The following is a 12,240-nucleotide window of genomic DNA, read 5'->3' as shown; positions in this document are numbered from 1 at the left end:
AATGTTCTCCTCATGCTTCCGCCAACTCCAGGAAAATTCGGCAAATCTGCCAAATCAGGTATTTCAAAGATTTGCTTATCTCCAGTGGTGATGTCTATTACAATAACCTAATACTGCATACCGTAGAACATGTGGTTATATGCAGGGCCAATGAGATTTCTGCTTTGCACTTAATGGCCCTCATTTACTAAGAAAATCGGGTTGTAAGTCTATGTTGCTTTCTTACCCGACTGCTTTTTTCCCCTGGTATTTATTATTATGTCGCATCCTGTTTGTCGCACGTGGGTTTTGTAGGTTTTGGTTTCCAACTCCTCTGAGCTGTCGGGAAAAAATCCACAACAATTCAACAAACTCGGGTTGGAAACCTTAATAAATACGTGGGAAAGCTCAGAAATGTCGGGGTTACGCCCCTTTTTCGGGTTTGGGAGAATCCACATCGGGTCCGTCGGGAAAAAATGTCGCATAGTGTCGCAGACTGGCGCACGATGTCTGCGACATGGCGCAGACAAAGATGCGCCAAAAAAACCCGACAAAAGAGGTCGGGTTTAGAATAGTAAATGAGGGCCAGTGTCTTGCATTGTTGCTTTAACAGCTAGTAGTTTGCATGAAAACCTACTTAGAATCAACTGGCATTCATACCATTTAACTTGGTATATTGCATTTCTCTGCACTAATCCACATTCTCTTTTACAATTCCTCTTGTATTCTCCCTTCTACTCACTCTTGTATGATCCCTTCTACTCACTCTTGTATTCTTCCTTCTACTCACTCTTGTATGATCCCTTCTACTCACTCTTGTATGATCCCTTCTACTCACTCTTGTATTCTTCCTTCTACTCACTCTTGTATGATCCCTTCTACTCACTCTTGTATTCTTTCTTCCACTCACGCGTGTACTTATCCTTCTACTCACTTTTGTATTCCTCCTTCTACTTACTCTTGTATTCTTCGTTCTACTCACACGTGTATTCATCTTCCTACTCACTTTTTTATGATCCCTTCCACTTACTCTTGTATTTTCCCCTTTGCTCACTCTTGTATGATCCTTCCACTCACTCTTGTATGATCCCTTCTGCTAACTCTTGCATCATCACGTCTGCTCACTCTTGTATCATCCCTCCTGCTCACTCTTGTATCATCCCTTCTCCCCTTTGCTCATTCTTGTATGATCCCTTTGGCTCACTTTTGTATGATCCCTTCTGCTAACTCTTGTATGATTCATTCTACTCATTCTTGTATTCTTCCTTCTACTCACTCTTGTATTGTTCCTTCCACTCACTCTTGTATTCTCCCTTCCACTCACTCTTGTATTCTCCCTTCCACTCACTCTTGTATTCTCCATTCAACTCACTCTTGAATTCTTCCTTCCACTCACTCTTGTATTCTCCCTTCCACTCACTCTTGCATCCTTACTTCTACTCACTCTTGTATTCTTCCTTTTAGTCACTCTTGTATTCATTCTAGTCACTCTTGTATTCTCCCTTCCACTCACTCTTGTATTCTCCCTTCCACTCACTCTTGTATTCTCCCACTCATTCTTCTATTCTTCCTTCCAGTCACTCTTGTACTCTCCCTTCTTCTCACTCTTGTATGATCCCTTCTACTCACTCTTGTATGATCCCTTGTAATCATTCTTGTATTCTCCCTTCTACTCACTCTTGTATTCTTTCCTCTACTCACTTTTTCATGACCCCTTCCACTTACTCTTGTATTCTCCCCTTTGCTCACAATTGTATGATCCCTTCAACTCACTCTTGTATGATCCCTTCTGCTCACTCTTGTATCATCCCTTCTGCTCACTCTTGTATCATCTCTCCTGCTCACTCTTGCATCATCCCTTCTCCCCTTTGCTCACTCTTGAATGATCCCTTCGGCTAACTTTTGTAAGATCCCTTCTGTTCACTCTTGTATGATCCATTCTACTCACTCTTGTTTTCTTCCTTTTACTCACTCTTGTATTCTTCCTTCTACTCACTCTTGTATTCTCCCTTCATATCACTCTTGTATGATACCTTCTACTCACTTTTGCATTCTTCCTTCTACTCACTCTTGTATTCTTCCTTCCACTCACTCTTGTATTCTCCATTCAACTCACTCTTGTATTCTCCCTTCCACTCACTCTTGTATTCTTCCTTCCACTCACTCTTGTATTCTCCCTTCCATTCACTCTTGTATTCTCCCTTCCACTCACTCTTGTATTCTCCCTGTTACTCATTCTTCTATTCTTCCTTCTAGTCACTCTTGTACTCTTCCTTCTTCTCACTCATGTATGATCCCTTCTACTCACTCCTGTGTGATCCTTTTTACTCACTCTTGTATTCTTCCTTCCACTCACTCTTGTATTCTCCCTTCCACTCACTCTTGTAGTCTCCCTTCCACTCACTCTTGTATTCTCCCTTCCACTCACTCTTGTATTCTCCCTTCCACTCACTCTTGTATTCTTCCTTCCACTCACTCTTGTATTCTTCCTTCCACTCACTCTTGTATTCTCCCTGTTACTCATTCTTCTATTCTTCCTTCTAGTCACTCTTGTACTCTTCCTTCTTCTCACTCATGTATGATCCCTTCTTCTCAGTCCTGTATGATCCTTTGTACTCACTCTTGTATTCTTCCTTCTAATCACTCTTGTATTCTCCCTTCTAATCACTCTTGTATTCTCCCTTCCACTCACTCTTGTATTCTCCCTTCCACTCACTCTTGTATTCTCCATTCAAGTCACTCTTGTATTCTCCATTCAACTCCCTCTTGAATTCTCCCTTCCACTCACTCTTGTATTCTCCCTTCCACTCCCTCTTGTATTCTTCCTTCCACTCACTTTTGTATTCTCCCTTCCACTCACTCTTGTATTCTTCCTTCCACTCACTCTTATATTCTTCCTTCCACTCACTCTTGTATTCTTCCTTCTACTCACTCGTGTATGATCCATTCTACTCACTCTTATATGATCCCTTCTACTCACTCTTGTATGATCCCTTCTACTCACTTTTGCATGATCCCTTCTACTCACTTTTGCATGATCCCTTCTACTCACTCTTGCATTAACCCTTCTTCTCACTCTTGTATTCATCCTTCTACTCACTCTTGCATTCTTCCTTCCACTCACTCTTGTATTCTTCCTTCCACTCACTCTTGTATTCTTCCTTCTACTCACTCTTGTATGATCCATTCTACTCACTCTTGTATTCTCTCTTCTACTCGCTCTTGTATTAACCCTTCTACTCACTCTTGTATTAACCCTTCTACTCACTCTTGTATTCTTTCTTTTACTCACGCGTGTATTCATCCATCTACTCACACGTGTATTCATCGTTCTACTCACTTTTTTTATGATCCCTTCCACTTACTCTTGTATTCTCCCCTTTACTCACTCTTGTATGATCCCTTTTACTCACTCTTGTATGATCCCTTCTGGTCACTCTTGTATCATCCCTTCTACTCACTCTTGTATCATCCCTTCTGTTCACTCTTGTATCATCCCTTCTCCCCTTTGCTCACTCTTGTATGATCCCTTTGGCTCACTTTTGTATGATCCCTTCTGTTCACTCTTGTATGATCCATTCTACTCACTCTTGTTTTTTTCCTTCTACTCACTCTCGTATTCTTCCTTCTACTCACTCTTGCATTCTCCCTTCCACTCACTCTTGTATTCTTCCTTTTACTAACTCTTGTATGATCCCCTCTACTCCCTCTTGTTTTCTTTATTCTACTCATTCTTGTATGATTGATTCCAGTCACTCTTGTCCTCTCTCTCTCTCTCTCTCTCTCTTTCTCTCTCTCTCTCTCTCTCTCTCTCTCTCTCTCTCTCTCTCTCTCTCTCTTTCTCTCTCTCTCTCTCTCTCTCTCTATCTCTCTCTCTCTATATATATATATATATATATATATATATATATATCACTCTCTCTCTCTCTCTCTCTGTCATTTTTTCCTAGTTCATGTGCACCTGAATTCAGAACAGCTCACATTAAGCAGCTGTCATACAGCCAGCAAAGCAATTACCTGTAAAAGCAATTTGTTTCCTAAATGAAATGCTAAGTAACAAACCAAGTCTATGTATTTGACTACAGGGATGTATGGAAACTGGTGAATAAATAAAATATAATGGTCACATTTAGGCACAGGGGTTTGTGGAAATACCCCTGTGAGTAGTTTGGGAGAAAACATTGGATTTAATTAAAAGAATACTTTTCATCACAACTAGGAGACCTAACTGTATATTGTACACTGGGGGCTGTATAGACCCCTATGCAGTATCTTTGTAAAAAAAAAAGTTTTGAAAATAGGGTGTGCGTTATCCTCGATTGTTATATTCAGTGTGCTGAGCTGGAATGGAAAGCATGAACATGTGTCCTAAGAGAACACTGGATGGTGCAGCATTGATAATGGCAAGCATAGGCAATGCAGGGCTTTGAGACAGAAGCGGTGAGCTGCTGGAGACATATGAACCTGTGAGGAGTTTCTTGGAGAACTCTTGGAGTTTCTTTTTTGTTTCTTGGAGAACCTGTGAGGAGTGCTATGTGGGATACAGATGAAGCAGTTTATCACAAAACCTCTGGAGCAGAAGTGAGTGCTAGTTAGAGGATTTTAGTAAGACTGAACAGTAGATAGATGCACTAGGTCATGGAAGTAACTTTTGAAGCAGAAGCCAAATATGCTGTGAAAGGACTTTGAGCAAACTCCATTGTCTGAGCTCTAGTCCCAATTAGAGAGTGCACAGATACTAAGAGTCCCTGGAGAAGGGTATGAAGTTAAAGAAAAAGACTTTTGGTGTAAAGTTTAGTCCAAGCTGCATCAGTATAACCGAGTTGTATACCTTTTCATGAGACCCACCACACTTGGAATGAACCCTGGAGTGCCTTTTAGGTAGGTTGGGTATATGGACAGGCCAACCCCCTGGCCTTGTACACAAACACATATGGACATTCCTTAAGGCAGTCCACTTCTTGACATTCTACCTTCTAAATCACAATGGAGAGCTGTTCCGTAAAACGCGGCACAACAATGCTTTATGGTGTTCATTTAATAAACAGCTGCTGTCATGATAGGGGAGACAGGGAGAAGTGAGCCTTAATAGCATACTAACAGGTCAGGAAATCAAGAGCACTGTTCACACTGGACTCAGAACAAGCAACACACATGACACCCACTATAATAATGGAGGGACATCAATATCAAAGCCAAATAGGCTCCTAACCAGTGGCATTTTCCATCGAGTGATCAAGATACTAGTAAAAATTCCTAAATACAAGCAAACGAGGTTGTTACGCCGAGCGCTCCGGGTCCGTGCTCCTCCCCGGAGCGCTCGCGGCGTTCCTCTCTCTGCGGCGCCCGGTCAGACCCGCTGACCGGGAGCGCTGCACTGACACTGCCGGCGGGGATGCGATTCGCATAGCGGGATGCACCCGCTCGCGAATCGCATCCCAAGTCCCTCATCTGTCCCGGTCCCCGGCTGTCACGTCCTGGCGCGTGTGGCTCCGCTCCTTAGGGCATGCGCGCGCCAGCTCTCTAAGATTTAAAGGGCCAGTGCACCAATGATTGGTGCCTTGCCCAATCAGTCTCATTAGCTTCCACCTGTGCACTTCCCTATATAACCTCACTTCCCCTTCCCTTCCTTGCCGGATCTTGTTGCCCTTGTGCCTAGAGAAAGCGTGTACAGTGTTTGCCTTACCAGTGTTCCTGACCTCTTGCTATCTCCATTGACTACGAACCTTGCCGCCTTCACCGACCTTCTGCTACATCTGACCTTGCCTCTGTCTAGTCCTTCTGTCCCATGCCTTCTCAGCAGTCAGCGAGGTTGAGCCGTTGCCGGTGGATACGACCTGGTTGCTACCGCCGCAGCAAGACCATCCCGCTTTGCGGCGGGCTCTGGTGAATACCAGTAGCAACCTAGAACCGGTCCACGCCAATCCCTCGCTGACACAGAGGATCCACATCCAGCCTGTCGAATCCTAACAGCGGTTACAAACACAAGACTAACTAACTCCTCGATAGACGGATATCACGAGGCTCAGGAATTCTATCCTAGGAGATCCAGGATCAAACGAGGTCAAAACTGGACAAAAAAAAATCACAGTGTGAATACGGACTAAGGAAACACAAAGCAGAACGAATACAAGAATATTAAAACCCGACAAAGGTACTAAAACAAAACAGGCTAAAATCTAAATATCAAACAGGACAGATAACCATGGTTAAAACTCAGGAAATGTGCTCAGACAGACTAAAGATAAAGTACATCATAAACAAGACATGGTCAGAGTACAGGTCTAATTACCAGCCGGTAGTTCCAGCAGAGCTGGGGTCTAAATAACTCCACCCAGGATCCCAAGGGCTGGAAGCATTAACTCTTCCCAAACCAGGGAGAATTGACACAGGAACCAAAGCAGAAAATACAAAATACAGATAAACAGACATTACAGCTGCCATGTAAAGTAGGCTGCAGGAAATGTATTTCTCCAAGCCAGAGGTTGGAGAAACCCAACAGCCAGGAGTTGAAGAAATGGACTTAAAGCAAACAGCTGATCATCACTACAGCTTCAATTGTAAAAGGCAAGTGAATAAGTGGAAAGAGGAAAGATTTGAAGAATGAAGAAGCCTGTCTGGATTTAGTTTTAAAACACTATAACTATATATATTGATATTTTTTAGAGCACAATAAACCAGGCTCTGGAACCTGGGGCACTCTTGCTGTTAATAAACAAAAACTCCCAGCATGCTCAGCCTACGCTTGTTATAAGCCAATATACAGGCAGTTTTCCCTGCTGTTCTGTTGCTCACATGCATGCACCCGTACTCTTTGATTTAATTTGTATTTACAATTGAATGTGATTTGAAGCAGCAGGCAGCTCTCTTAAAAGATCGATAATGTATTATTGATGTGTCTCCAATATATTTCTAAGATATTAATATAGTTCCTGTATCCTCGCTGTATGCATTCAGCATTCTGGGACATAAGTTGATTAGAAAGAAATATAAATATCTGTGGCATTTTAGTAATAATTTGCCTTCGTATAGCTTTTTTTATGGAAAACATAAGCTCTACGGTAGGACCGTTTCTGCGACTGGTAAGAATATCTCTGTAATATGTCCTGTAAAAAAATGTTTATTGAGACATCAAGTTATTGTCTAACCTAGCAAACGTCCTCCATCATTGTGCAGGGCAGACATGTCCACAACAAATCCAATTCCCTTTAGGGAACCCGCCCCCCCCCCTGCCCCACCCCCCAACATTTATTAAAAGGGTCAAACATTTTGGTAAATGACAGGGACACTTTAAGTATTTTTTAGCACCTCAATGGATAAATACTTATTGATATATAGATTGGTCATCAATACATAGGGCCACTGTTACACTGTGCTTTGAATTTTTTAATTGTTACACAATGTACTGTAGATTCTGGGCATGGTATACCTACTTATTCCTTATTATAATAGAAGATATTCACCAATGTATGGCTCATTGACTAAACTCCTTTTTTCTCTTCCTCTTTGATATCAGGGTAAAATAGGTAGTGTTGTCCCTGTATGGAATTGTCCGTATGAGGGCAGATGTCCTGTATGGGGTACACAGGTCCCATCTGTAGGTTGGAATAGGGCTAGCTATAAACAACCCAATATCTCTCCATCCAACCTTTCTTTTCCATTTACTACAATTTTTTTGTTAGTGTTTATGTATTTGTATCAGAACCCGTAGTTTTAATCAGTTCTGATTTTTCTTTTGTTTGTTCTGGTCCTGGGCTACGTCTAGTTGTCTGAATGGTCAGGGTGAGATCAGGGCTGTACTCCTTCACTGCCCATACGTGACATTTTCGCAATACCTCAATTTAATATTATGAGGCTATGACGGCTCTAGTGGAGCAAATGCAGGCTCTCACACATTTGGTAAAGTCTCTTGCTCAGGAATCAGGAATCAGCTATGGATGTTCAGGCAGTGGTCTGTCCTCCAGCTGTTTTTAGTGAACCAAAAATAAATCTTCCTGACTGCTTTTCAGGTGACAGAAATACATTTATGGTGTTCAGAAAGAGTTTTAAACTGTACTTCTGCTGAAGACACCAGTCAGCTAGCACTGAAGCTCAGAGAGTAGGAATTGTCATGTCTCTGCTTCAAGGGAATTCTCAGGAATGGGTGTTTTCATTACCTGCCTTTGCTCCTGAACTAAGTTCTGTGCATTTTCTTTTTTTCTTCTATGGGTCTCCTTTATGATGAACCTGACCGTGCAGCTTTTGCAGAATCTCAGCTGGTTAGTTTTAGAACGGTCGAGGAGTATTGTGCAGATTTTCGTAAATAGTGTACAGTCTCAGGATGGAAATGATCCAGTGCTTTGGTATCAGTTCAGACTGGGATTATCTGATGCTATTAAGGATGTCCTTGTCAGTTATCCCTCACCTGACTCCTTAGAACAGGCCATGACTTTAGCTGTATGACTTGAGATGCTGAAGAGAGAGGAGACATGAATGGTCTGTTTCTTCTGTTTCTCACTCTCCTCCCCCACCCCCCCCACCATGTTATCTCCCTCTACTTTCTCTCCTGTCTCTTCTGAGGATCCCATGAAAATAGGGAAGTTGTCCTCTCAGGAGAGAAAATCTATCTGGAAGAACAACTCATGTTTCTTTTGTGGAGAAGCGAGACATCAGATACAAACTTGTCCCAAATATCAGCAGCCGGGAAACGCCAGCACCTAAATGACAATCAGGGAAATCATTAAGGCACACAGGTATCTATGAAATTGTCTTCTAAACTTTTGTTGCCTGTCCAAATATTTTTTCTTGAAAAATCTGTATCTGGTAAAGCATTTGTTGATTTAGGTTCTGCTGCCAATTTTGTTGATCTGAATTTTATTAAGTCTTTGAATCTTCCCTTGAAATTCCTATCCCCATTGCTGGAGTGGATTACACACCTTTGTCTGGGGGTTGTGTCTATTCATCCTCTCCAGAAGTGGGATTACTGGTGGGCTCGTTGCATTTTGAAAGAATCACATTTTTGGTTTTGGAAAATTTGTCGGTAAATGTGATCATGGGTTTACCTTGGTTAAATCAAGTGGGGATCTGATTGTATTAATAAATGTATTTCCACTTGTGTTGCAACTCTCAGTGTGGCCCAAAATAATCTACCCAACTTTATTTCTAATTTTTGTGCCGTTTTTTTCTGAGGAGGCCTCCTTTGCTTTGCCCACACACCGAGATTATGACTGCGCTATTGAATTTGTACCTGATGCCAAGTACCCTAAAGGGCGAATTTATAATTTGTATGGTCCTGAAAGGGGAGCTATGAAGGGTTATATTGGCAAGTTTGCAAAAGGGTCGTATTCGTCCATCTGTGACTCCAAAGGGAGCAGGGTTCTTTTTTGTGGCAAAAAAAGATGGAGGGTTAAGGCCTTGTATTGATTATCGGGGTCTGAACAAGATTACTGTTAAAAATTAATATCCTTTGCCTCTTATTCTAGATATGTTTAATTAAATACAGGGGGGGATGTTGGTTTACTAAACTTGATCTTCAAGGGGCCTATAACCTAATCTGAATCAAAGGTGAAGAATGGAAAACTGCTTTTAACACTCCCAAAGGTCATTTTGAATATCTGATAATGCCCTTTGGTCTCAGTAATGCATCGGCAGTTATTCAGAAGCTGGTCAATGGTCCTAGTGGTTTATCTGGAGGATATTCTAATTTTTTCTCATGACTGGTCATCTCATGTTAATCATGTACGTTCTGTCCTGCAGGTACTTCATCAAAACAAATTATTTGTCAACCTAGAGTAATGCATCTTTGGTGTCAAAGAGGTACCATTTTTGGGGTATATCTTAACCCCAGGACATTTCAAAATGGATCCTGATAAGGTTAAGGCTGGTTCAGACTGGATGCGGCCTTCTTCTTTAAAGGCATTACAACAGTTTTTGGGCTTTGCGAACTATTACAGTGAATGTATTAAAAAAAAATTCTATTGTTGCAAAACCATTGACTGATTTAACTCTCAAAGGGGCAGATCTGGTCAACTGGTCTACGGAGGCGGAGGCAGCTTTTAAACATCTCAAAGGGTGTTTTATCTCCGCTCCGATATTACTCCAACCAGATCAAACCAAGCCCTTTATTGTTGAGGTTGGTGCCTCAGAGGTTGGTACGGGAGCAGTATCGTCTCAGGGAATGGCTTCTCTGACTAATTTACGTCCTTGTGCCTTTTTCTTTTGAAAATTTTCTGCAACAGAACTAAGTTATAATGTTGGTAATCGGGAACTTTTGGCAATCAAGTGGGCTTTTGAGGAATGGAGACATTATTTGGAAGGTGCAGTTCATCAGATTATTACTGATAACAAAAATGTAACCTTCCTTGAATCTGGCAAATGTCTTAATCCTTGTTGGCCTTGTTCTTTACTCTATTTAATTTTGTCATTACATATCGTCCGGGAACTAAGAATGTCAAGGCTGATACCTTATCTCAGAGTTTCAATGCTTCTCAGCCTATTGATTCTAATCCTGAGACAATTCTCCCAAAAGGTGTGGTAATTTCAACAATGTCCTCAGATTTAACTTCTGAGATCTTGAACAATCAAGGTTTGGTTCCTCCAGAGACTCCTAGAGGCAAGATCTTTGTACCCAATCAGTTTTGTCTCTGAATTATTGAGGAATGTCATTGTTCCCCATTGGCAGGTCATCCTGGTATTCAGAGTACAAGGAAACTGCTTCTGGTGGCCAACTCTCAACAGGGATGTGGAGGCTTTTGTTGTTGCTGTGAAGTTTGTGCTCGAGCTAAGACTCCTCGGACACGTCCCGCAGGAGAGTTATGTCCGTTGTCTATTCCTAAGAGGCTATGGACTCATATTTCTATGGATTTTATGACTGAACTGCCTCCATCTGAGGGAAAAATTGTTCTATGGGTGGTGGTGGACAGGTTCAGTAAACAGTCCCATCTTATTCCTTTGAAGAATCTCTTTTCAGACAAGATTCTTGCTAATTTGTTTTTAAGACATGTTGTTAGGCACCATGGGGTACTGGAGAATATTGTTTCTGATAGAGGTGCACAATTTGTTTCTAAGTTTTTGCCAGCTTTTTGTAAACAATTGGGAGTTGAATTGTCCTTTTCTTCTGCTTTCCATCCACAATCTAATGGTCAAACAGACAGAATGAATCAGAAGGTTGATCAGTACCTTAAATGCTACATAGCAGATGGACAGGATGAGTGGGTTTCTTTTTTGTTTCTTGCTGAGTTTACCTTGAATAATCAAGAGAATTCCTCTACTGGTATGTCACCATTCTTCTGTGTATATGGGTTCCATCCACGGTTTTCTCCCTGTACTAATACCATAAGTGATTACCCTGAGGTCGAAACAACTATGAATAAACTGTGCACAGTTTGGGCCCAGGTTCAAGAAAACCTGAGGAAAGCCCAAGAGGTTCAAAGTAAATTTGCCAACAAGAGACATACTTGTGGCATTAAATTTATATTTGGTGATAAGGTGTGGTTTCTACAAAAAAAATTTGTCTAAAAAGATTTTGTCTAAAAAGTTAGCTTCACGTTTTATTGGACCTTCTGAAATTACAGAAGTCATCGATCCGGCCTGTTATAGATTGAAATTGCCAAGTTCCTTTAAGGTCCATAATGTTTTCCATAGATTTTTACATAAATTGTATGTGCCTACACAATCTCCTGTTTCTGATCCTCCTTCTCCAGTTGAAATCAATGGTGAACTGGAGTACGAAGTCTCCAAAATATTTGACAGTCATCGGGTGCAAAAACTCGGTCCAATATTTAGTTCATTGGAAAGGGTACAGTCTGGAGGAGAGGTCGTGGGTTCCAGCATCATCTTTTCATACTTCCTCCTTGGTTAAAAAGTTCCACGACTCTCATCTGGACAAACCCAGACCCAAATTTAGGGGTCCGGTGGCCCCTCCTAAAAGAGGGGGTATACTGTCAGAACCCATAGGGTTAATCTGTTCTGATGATTCTTTTGTTTGTTTTGGTTCCTGGGCTACGCCTATTATCAGGATTTTAAAGAAGAACTCCAGCCAAAATTAATTTATCCCCTATCTTCAGAAGAGGACTCCGACTCACTTTGGTGCTCCCATAGAAATGAATGGAGTGTGTGCCTTCTACCGCACATGCTTCTCACTGAGAGCCAGGTCCTATTCTAGAAATCAAGGGGAGTCCCAGCGGTCGGACCCCCCATGATCAGCTACTTATGCTCTATCCTGTGGATAGGGGATAAGTAAATTTTGGCTGAAGTTCTCCTTTAAAGGAGTACTCCGCCCCT

At 41.7% G+C, this 12,240-nt stretch overlaps 1 protein-coding gene across 13 annotated transcripts in view; it reads right to left on the bottom strand.

Moving 5' to 3' along the window:
• Positions 1 to 12,240, bottom strand: part of ADGRA1 (adhesion G protein-coupled receptor A1) — a 1,152,497-nt gene that overhangs the window by 704,618 nt on the left and 435,639 nt on the right. The window lies entirely within an intron of this gene.

Source organism: Hyla sarda, chromosome 7, assembly GCF_029499605.1.
Source record: "Hyla sarda isolate aHylSar1 chromosome 7, aHylSar1.hap1, whole genome shotgun sequence".
Taxonomy (NCBI): Eukaryota; Metazoa; Chordata; class Amphibia; order Anura; family Hylidae; genus Hyla; species Hyla sarda.
Note: the sequence above shows the minus strand (reverse complement) of the source record. Positions and strands in the feature narration are given on the sequence as shown.